Source organism: Gossypium arboreum, chromosome 3 (genome assembly GCF_025698485.1).
Source record: "Gossypium arboreum isolate Shixiya-1 chromosome 3, ASM2569848v2, whole genome shotgun sequence".
NCBI classification, from domain to species: domain Eukaryota; kingdom Viridiplantae; phylum Streptophyta; class Magnoliopsida; order Malvales; family Malvaceae; genus Gossypium; species Gossypium arboreum.
The window spans coordinates 132,780,456-132,791,358 of record NC_069072.1 but is presented as its reverse complement, the minus strand read 5'-3'; the positions used below and the strand labels follow the sequence as shown (position 1 = coordinate 132,791,358).

Here is a 10,903-nt window from a genome sequence, read left to right as displayed (position 1 = left end):
GTACTATTGCTATAGATCACGAATCTATGGATAGTACATGACAAGCTATTGCATCTTCATTTATTAGATCAATAAATTAGACATTCTCAGATTGAACAGCATTACATTAGATTATTGCATCTACTGATTTTAGATAATATCCATAATAGTTAGATGATAATTAGTATGAATATACATTTATTTTAGACTAGAGTGACTAAGTTGCAATGAGTTATAGGTATCAATGATAATGGAATGACTAGATTGAGGCATATGTAAAGTAGTTGAAATACTGAGCATTAGCAATATATTAATGAGATTAATGAACATAGATATTTAAGATCATGTTATAGTCATATTCTATAATTAAAGTATCTGAACATATTATAAATTATGGATAAGATTAGAATACTAAAGATGAAAGTATACTAATATGAATGTTCAATGTATGCATTAATCAAATGTCAACGATTCTAATCTAAGAACTATATACATATTTTAAATACATATAATATTGCATATTAGAATCTAATTGATGTATAGAAATGCTAATTATTAGAAATATGACTATTAATTTTAATATAATATAAGTGATACGATAGTAATATTAGCTATGTTATATTCATATGCTACTATTTATATTGATATAGATTCTTCAATATACAGAATTGAATTTAGCATTAAATGAATTATGATTATGTATTATCAGTAAAATCAAAGATTAAGAATATCATAAATAAAATTTAAAATGCAATGTTGTATAATTTAATAAGTAATGATTATTAATTGTAAGACAAAAATTCAAGATATAAAATGTTATAAAGTCTAATTTTTAAGTTAACAGCGTAACTGAAGAAAGTTGAGTGATGCGTTTATTAACGAATTAGTTAAAATAAAGTGAATAGAGCATGAGAAATGACTCAATTATGCTAAATTAATAATGATAAGTGCTAAGTTAGTACTAGCATTGTAGACTGCACAGTGAACTGATTATCCGATTGAATTGGTGACAGTACGTAATTCATACTATTGATATCTAGAGCATAATTGCTAAGTATATTGACTTTTCGAAGATATGATAATCATTCGAAGGCTTTAATTATTCATTACAGTTATCAAATAATTTAGATAGATATGAATGAATGTTAGTAGCGATATATAAGTAGATATCAATTTAGCAAAAATAGATTTGTATGATTCAATAATTAATGCATTTGATATGATATTACAGGATCAAACATTTACATCTATAATTGATGATGATAATATGTAATGTAATGATATATTTTACATAATAGTCATTAGTTTAAATAATTGTTAGTTATCAAATACTATATTAATAAATACTATGATAGATAGATTATGCAATAAATTATGACAAAATATTCATTATCAAAATTAGCATACTATTGATCATATGTAGTATATGATAATACAATCATGAGAATATTGATAAATATACTAAATATTTATATTGAAGACTATAGAATCTGATAGCATTAATGAGATTAATAAAATGATCCAAGAAGTAAAATGTGAAAATAGATGCAGATAAATATGGTACAGTATTGATATGAAGATAAAAGCATGAAGTCTGATTGAATGTATGAAAAGAACAGTTCGAGTCATACTAATAGTATGAATTGAATAAGTTTTGAGAAAATGCCAGTTTGACCTAATAAGGGATATACCTAAATTGAAAAAAGTTTAAAATAAATGCAAGGAATTAGCTATTGAATTAAAGTTTGAAAATAAGTGAATATTAAGATAGAATAAATAGATCAAATTCAAGAACTACTAGGATTTCCTTCGAAAAGTAAGATGGAAAATCCAATTTGAATCAGTTCTATCTTCCTAAACAAATGTAGTTAATCTAGGCTAAAGTTTTGACGATATAGAGCATAATAAGTTCCAAATAATGAATTAAGTGTGATGAACTAAGTTAAACTGATTCCTGGAGAAATGAATTAGAAGATATGATATTGAGTTTCATGTAAGTCAAAATTATGGTTCTAGCATAGCTATAAAATAATATAAAATGTAAGAGCGAATAATGATGATGGATTTGAATTAACAAATCAATTTAAACATATTATGGGAACTAAAAATCTTAAATGATTAGAATAAAGATGGATTAGAAAGTTTTAGAATTCATGGAATTAGGAAATTAAAAATATGCAATTTCTTCATCATATCAATATCAAAATTATTTAGATTATATAAAATAAGGTTAGCTAATAGACAAATAAACGATATGATTGCAATTGCTATCATAGGAGCGGATGAAGCAAAGTCCTTTTTAAAGATGAACAGGATTATGTTATAAAAATTTCAATGAAACAAGTTATATAATTTTATGCAAAATAGAATGAGATGCAGACTATAGAAAGCATTGTATGAAATTAAGAAACATTAGGAGAATTTATCTTAAAATCGAAATCATAAGAATATTTAGAATAATGAAAATGAGTTACTTGAATGAAGCTTAAATGGAGACTAGAAATTAAATGGTCAAATTGATAATTCAAATTAAGTGATGAAAATAATGTCCAAAAGGAGAAGAAGTATAACAAGTTGAGTATTACCTTGCAAGGATATACAGTCAACTCACGATTGCATAAATGAGGATCTAACTTGATGAAGGAATTGAGAGATTGAATGTCTAAAAGATTAAATAGAATGTAAATTTGATCAAGGATTTACAATAGTCCTAGTTAAAGAGAATGAGTAATATAAAAGTTTAAAATCCGAATACTTAATTAATGGTAATCCAATGATTTATTAATAAAAAAAAAGAAAATTGTTTTTCAAATGATTATTTATATAAGAAAGCTTGAAAGAAGTCTATTCAGACTCATAACCTATTCAGCAGTGATCATATAAATTACGAATTTTAATTTTGATACATTACATTTGTATGATTAAGAACTTTATATATTTAACATCTATTATTAAATAAATCTTTAAGTTTTATAGATTAATAAAAGTTTAATTACAATTATTTATTCAAATTATTAAAATCAGAATTTTAAATTTATTAAAATAATTAATATTTAATTATATTAAGATAAATCTAAAAATTTAATTTAAGAATCCAAATTGTAGTTTTGTTTTACTGTAAAAAGGAGAATCTAGGAACATAATATAATTATGAAGGGAATAATCTACAAAAGAAAATATTTTAAAGGTAAGGTTAAAGAATTACTAGTATTTGACTTAAGATTTGGTAATAATTTATAATTATTAGTAAAGTAAAGATCAATAAGAGTAAATGAGGGGCATTGCCTAAATTTATAAGAAATATTAGATGATTATATTGACAAATAGAATAATTAGGTTTAACTTCTGAAATAAGTCAAAATCAGTATTCCATTTAGAAAACGAGCAATGAAACTATATTGGTAAGATCTAAGGATTTCAAATTTTAAAAAAGGGGTTACCTAAGTCTTTGCTCGAAAGGTTGTGGGTTTTAACCCTTTGACCACCGTGTGTGGTGGCGCGTGAGGCGTCTTGAGCAAGAGCTTCGGTGGTCAAGGCCGAGACTGAAACTCCTCTCTTCCCCTCTGCAGAGAAATTTAAAGTTTTTTTTAAAGACTGATGTAAAATGAATTTTAGACTTAGGTTTTGACTTATATAACCTTCTAAAAATGGTGGCGTTTTGCTTAAGTCCAATAAACACTGAAACGGCATCGTTTAGGTCAGGATCCGCGCGTTGACTCGTGACCCGGGGAGGATCCGCGTGTTTTTTTGAGAAATGGGATAATTTCCTAATCAGTCCTTCCGCATTTTTAATTTTTATAATTTCATTTTATTTTTATTTCAATTCGGCCCTAATTTTCTTATAATTGTTTCGATTTAGTCCCAATGGCTATTAAACTCATTCTGAGGAACGACGTCGTTTTGGGATAAGGGTTAATTGCCCGATGAGTCCCTCGATTCTAATGCGTTTTTTCAAATAGGCCTAATTTTTCTAATTTTTTTAATTAGCCTAAAATTTTAATCGCTTTTATTTTAGTCCCATTATATTTATAAATTTATTTATTTTAAGCTTTATTATTTATTTTGATGTATATTATTATTTTATATTTTATATTATTATTAAAAGTACTGAAATCCATTTATTTTATTAAATTATATATTATGGCATACATATTATTTATATTTTCTTAATAATTTTTTTATATGTATTATAAATATAATATAATTATTTTATTCTGTATTATTATATTATTTTATATGGTATATATATATTATTTATATTTTATTAATTAAATATTTTAAAAAATGATAATTATATATAAATAATCAAAATTTTTATGTTATTATATTATTATATGTTTTCTATAAATTTTATATACATTATATTATTCTATTTTATATTTTATTGTACATTTATATTTTAATACATATCATCATGTATAGTTTTAAAATTTTATAAATAATTATTAAACATTATTTTTATATATTATTACATATTTAAAGGTCATTTATTACTACATTATTTTATTATTTTTATATTTTATGTGTTATTTTATTAACAAGTATTATACTAATTTTATTATTTGTTTTCATATTATTTTGTTACATATTATATTTATTTCTTATAATATTTTTAAATTTGTATACTATATACATTTTATTATATATTTTATATTATTTATTATATGATTTATATTATTTAATTTATATTTTACCATATCTCCTTATTACCTTTATTTTATCATAAAGTATACATTTTACTTATTAATTATATACATTTTTTAAGAATAGCAACATCTAGTACACTATTTTTCTTATATACTAATATATCTAATAATATAATCTATATATGTATATATTCTTTTAAAAGGTTCTCTTTTATTGTTCTTACATCGTTTAATATATTTCTAAAAGCTTACTTTTATATTTCATACATTTAATTTGCTTATTTATTTTAAATTCTCTTTTATTTTGATATAGTTTAATAGGTTAAATTTCACATATCATTTTGTTCTTGTATTTATATATTTGCATAAAATTAATTATTTATGATAATTTAGGTATATATTTGCATAAAATGTTGCTATATATATATATATATATATGTTATACTATTAAATTTATTATGCTCTATGTTGTATTTTATATGTAATACTAATGCATCAATATTTATGCTATTTAAGATATATGCCAAGAGATAAATGGTGTAATTTATGCCATTATTTTAAGACATTATATTATATTTGCATGAAATGATAAAGCATGTACATTGAAATTAGGTTATTTTAAATTTCTTATAATATGTAAAACATATCATTTTTAAACCAAAAGTCATATCTTATTTAATTAAAAAGGAACTTTTAAAAACAGCAAGGCAATATTTTGAATACTTAGAAATTCGAGAAATAGTGCCCTTGTAACACCCCGAACCCGGTCCAGACGTTATGGCCGGATCCGGCATGCCACATCAAAAACGTTAAAAAAAAATTTCCATTCTAAGTCTAGAAAATCGTACTTGATGTTCAAAAGATTAATTCATTAAGGGTTAAAGTGAATGGAAGTCATGCACCGGGTAGGAAACTAGGAAAAGAGGTGGTGAGTCCATCGGATTGCTTAAGTACCAAGCTCCCTTCGGATCCAATCCTAGACATGCATACCGCCATTGCCACACCTTAACGTCATGGATATTTCTAGGAAACTGATTTTGATTAAGTCATTGTTAGGAAACATGATTAATTTTGGAAAATACTTTCATTGCGGAAGCTTTGTTTGTTGTCGTATTATTTTGAAATCAATTGTTGTTTGTGAAAACGCGCCCTGAAGCTATCCAATTTCAACAGTTAAAATAAGTAATACCTATCTTAGTAATACATATTAAAAACCATCAAAAATAAATAAGCTGCCTTATTACATTTAAAAGCCCAAAAACCTCAAACGTAATTAAAAGGATGTCCAGTTCACCAGAAGAAAATCAAACTTTCAGAACGGGTGGCCACTCCGAATTCCCTAACAGCTCCAAGCCCACTATGGTTGGGGATTTCCTGCGTGGATGAAAATAAAAGAGGTGAGTTTGGGGAAACTCAGTGTGTAAGGAAAACCCATTCAAAGCCCAAGTCAGCTCAAGTCCATTGGGCCTAAGCCCATTCAGGTAACAATGGTACTGGGCGAGCCCTTTCAGATTATAATAAAGCGGGCCTTAGCCCCTTATTCAGATGAAGACGCCCATAGGCCCATTTCAAAATACATGCAACATCAGTAAACATATGCAAGCCCATTTGGGAGACTACTCAACCCACCAACCACTACACTCCACCGCACCAGCCATACACTCCATGTGGGAATAGCTCAACCCACCCAAATTTAACACTCCACGATTCTTGCAAACCTTTGTCTCATTAACGATAAATTGAGGCAAAGCCTCCAAAGACGTGGACAAGCCACTTTCAGTACTTCCTCCGTCAATATCCCAATCCCATGCATCGAGATAATAACAACATGGCATGCAGTAAATAACAACAGTCAAACATGCATTTAGGTCAATTTAACCATAAGGGTATTTCGGTAATTTATCTCCTAGGGGTAAAATTGTAAATTTTCTACTTTTAAAGGTATTTCAGTAATTTATCTATTTTAGGGTTTTTCATGCATATTCCTACCTTTCACATACTAACAGAATCACTACCGAGGGTTCTTACCGAATTGAGCCCGTTGGCCCATCATTCCAATTTTGGCCCATTAAGCCCAAAAATATCGAGGGCACAGAAATCATGCACTTTGCAGTCCAAACATTGCAGCTTACCAAAAACATTAATCGATTTACCTCACGAGCATTCGCACTTTTCGCAAATCTACAAAATACCGTTTTGGCATTTCGGCTTTTCGACTTTTGCCGATCTAGACTAAGAAAGAGGGTGTTAGTTACACACCTATTTGCGATGATATGCTGACGAGATCCACACATGAACTGCCTACAATTTGATTACTAACACGTTAATCTAACTATTCATATACGAACTACGTATTAACCCCTTACAAAATTCGACCAACCACACCTACAGATCATAGTAAGCTTATAAGAAAACAATAAGCAACTCATTAACAAATTTTTGTCAATGTTTACCACATAATCATAATTTCACTGCAAGCTATCTTCCTGAGCAACAGTCACTAAATTATTTATAACTGGAGCTACGAAACTCCAAATCAAGTGCCGTTAATTTTCCCTGAAAATAGACTCATATATCTTCTATCCATAAAATTTTCAGAATTTTTGGTATGGCCAATCAATACCAGATTTTTCTTAAAGTTTCCCATGTTTCACTGTTTGACTAATCTGACCACTCTTCATTTCAAATCAAATTTCTCATTGTACAGAATTCAAAATATATTCTCGTTTATTTCATTTGAAACTAGACTCATTAAGATTTAATTACATAATTTATTCAACTTCTAACTCATCTCCCACAATTTATGGTGATTTTCCAAAGTCACGTTACTGCTGCTGTCCCAAGCAGATTTATTACCAAATCACTCTTTCACACATACCTTGCATGCATGTTATTTAAACATGTATATCACCAATCAATCATCACATATCTATGATTTTACTTAAGTATAATCTCCATTTTCATCATTTTAAAGCACAACATGTTAGCCAATTTTTCCCCTTAGCATCTAAGGCACATGCATGCTCATTTGTTTGGCTCAACTTCATCTATCTTCCATTTTTCATCAAAAGAACATGAAACAACAACCATTTCCTTCATTTTAATTCATGACTAAATGCTCACAGCATAACTAAAAATCAAAATATACTTCAAGAGTTAAGGTAGAATCAAGAAAAACTCATGAACCTCAAAATAGAAGCAAGGTACCAAGAACTTACCTTCAATTTTCCTCCTCCTAATGACCGAATACTCAAGAGCTTTCTCCTCTCCTTTCTCTTCTCTAACTTTCAGCTATGATGAACAAAGATGGACAAAACTTTGTTCTTTTCACCCCTTTTTCTTTTAATAAAATTTCATATTTCATCCATTTAATTCTTTAATACAAAAGACATGAAATTCTTATCATGAAACATTTACCTAACCCATTATCATGGAACATTTACCTAACCTATTATCATGGAACATTTACCTAACCTATTATCAATTTGTATCAATTTGTACCATAAATTATGGATATCAAGTGTACATTTTGTCTACAACAACATGATGGCTGGCCACTTCATGTAAAATGGGAGGTTCGTCATGCAAATCCTCCTATTTTTCACTCCTATTTATTTGGCCACTTCAATTTAGCCTATAGCATTTTCAAACATTTTCACATAGGTCCTATTTCATAATTTCACTCACAAATGATAAAATTAAAGCATGAAATTTTGCCAACATTCACAGAATTCTCGAAAATTGGGCGTTACAGCCCTAACATGCTGGGTTACAATTTCTCGTTTGTCTAAATATTTAAAATATCCTTTTAAACAAGTTTTATAAATCATGAGATGATTTTAGTTACGAAAGATTAAAGATATCATGTCCAATCATGCTGGATGTGATGTTTGTACTCTTTTAAAACGAATGAATCTTGATTCTTCTCTCAAAACATCATGGCTTAAAGGAAATATCATTTTTTTTAAATTCTTTCAAATTTCTGACACTAAGACAAGAATTACTCAATTTGGTACCAATTATGGGCGTTACGAGGGTGCTAATCCTTCCTCGTATGTAACCGACTCCCGAACCTATTTTCTCATAATTTCGTAGGCCAAAACGTTTTATAGTGATCCAATCGCACCTTAAAAGATTGGTGGTGACTCCCATTTTTATTTTCAAAAGTCGAACCCCGTTTTTCAAACAAACCCCTTTAAAAAAATGGTTTCGACAATCCTCTATAGTTTCGTGAATGCTCGATTCTTTTGTCGATATTTGCTTATCGCTTTGGACCACCCGGGGCTGATTTCCTTATCGTGTTAAATGCTTGTAGTCACTCCAAATTTGTCGTGCTTGAGTTGTGAGAAAGCCCATTGTCAACATGTCATAATGTTTTATTGCTGTTGAGGCTAAATTCTTTGCTGTGTTGAAGGAGCTTATCCTTCCCCATCTACGACGAGTGTTTGTTTTTTTTTTTCTCCAGAATTATATGGTTCCATTCATTAAATGAATTAATGAATTTACCTTTCAAGAAAAATAATATTAGCTTGAATAAAATATTTTGAATTAAACCCAAAATTTGAATCAAATATGTAACACCCCAAACCCGGCCTAGATGTTATGGCCGAATCTGGAGGATTCACGAAGAAGGGTTTTGAAAACTGAGTCGTTTTGATAGATCGTTCAAGTTTTGTAACTCATGTTCGTTTATAACTATTATTGAAAGTGCTATTAATTTATTTGCCAAAACAAAATTTACAGCAAAAGTCATGAAAAACGTTATATTTGAAAATCTTGTTCGTATTTTCAGAAAACCTTTATTTTAGTAAAAACCATGTTTTTAGGTAACCATTGCAAATAAAGTGTTAAAACGAAAATCCAAATCCCAAATTTAACCAAACAGTCCGGATAGTTTATTTATTACAAAACTTTCAGAAATAATCTTTAAACTCAAAATAAAAACCTTAATCTTAATCAGTTTACGAACTCGTGGTCACCGTGAGGCTCCGTAACACCGATCTGCCTAAGTCTATGTATTACCTGAACAGAACAGACAAACAGATGTGAGTTTTTGTAAACTTAGTGTGTAACCCAACGAAAATAGACATGCAATACATACAAAAATCACATATATAGTCAGATTCAGATTTGGACATAAGTCCTTTTACGAATCTGAGATAATAGAATCGGATATCGTGAGCAGATATCTGTAATCCTACCCCATCCTCTACTCACTAACTCTGACCATCCTATAACACCATGTGGGGTTAAAAACACCCACCCAACTCTACACACCATATCGTGTCATTACGACACATATCAAATAATATGCAGCCAAGTAGCCAGAATATAGGCGAAGGTCGCCATGCAGAACACTTCCTCCACATATACAATTCCCACCCAAAATATATATGCAGAAATATCATGTTTAAAGGCTCGTATACAGATAACAAATATATATATTTAACTAAATTATCAGACATGCATAACATTGTCCTACTCAGAGTAGAATATCAGATCGCATAATTTGAAGGTGTGGTTAGCCCTTACCAACCCTATGGTAGGCCTACAGTCGATCGGAACGACCCATGCTACCCTAGGGGAAATTTCAGAATTATGGGCCTACATGCCCAGATTGGTCTCACCCGTGTGGCCCACACGGCCTGGTCTAAAACCCACGCACCCAACTTGGCCTAGCCCGTGTGGCCCACACGACCACACCCATACCACCACACGGCTGTGTCTTGTGCATGACTATGCCCTCGTCAAACACACAGCCAACCACACGGCCAGGAACATGCTCATGTGACGTTGATAGAATGGTTTTTCGGCTTTCGTCAAAGTTTGATTTTCTGAGTTTTAGGAACTATTTTTGTTGTGAAACAATTTTGAGACTCCTAAAACCTAAGAACAACACCAAACACTCAATCAATTCCAATTATCGAAGCACCAATCTATCCAAAACCACAAACAACATACTTGAGAAACTACTCCAAGCAAAGGTTCGATCACTTACTAAAACAGATACGATAGCCCAAACACACTACATGATGGAAGACAAGTTTTGATCCCTTTGAACAACACCTACACAAGAAACCACCACATTACCATTCCCAAAAATGATTCTTAATAACCTAAAACTTCAAGGATATTACCTACCATAGACCGAGCAGTGAATACAGAACCCACAACATAGGGATTGAACAACCGAACAGCGAACATAAATCAAAGAAAATAGAAATCAAAATGAAAACCTTTGGAAAAACAAGAATTGGAGGAGAAACGTCAAAAGCTTT

General features: G+C 29.6%; 1 long non-coding RNA gene across 1 annotated transcript; it reads right to left on the bottom strand.

The window, feature by feature from the left end:
• Window positions 1-5,694: 5,694 nt before the first annotated feature.
• On the bottom strand, window positions 5,695-7,985 carry LOC128290425 (uncharacterized). Its single transcript, XR_008280266.1, has 2 exons — window positions 7,844-7,985; window positions 5,695-5,999 (listed from the first exon to the last, which is right to left on the bottom strand). It is a non-coding gene; the product is annotated as an uncharacterized LOC128290425 (long non-coding RNA).
• Between the last annotated feature and the right edge of the window lie 2,918 nt (window positions 7,986-10,903).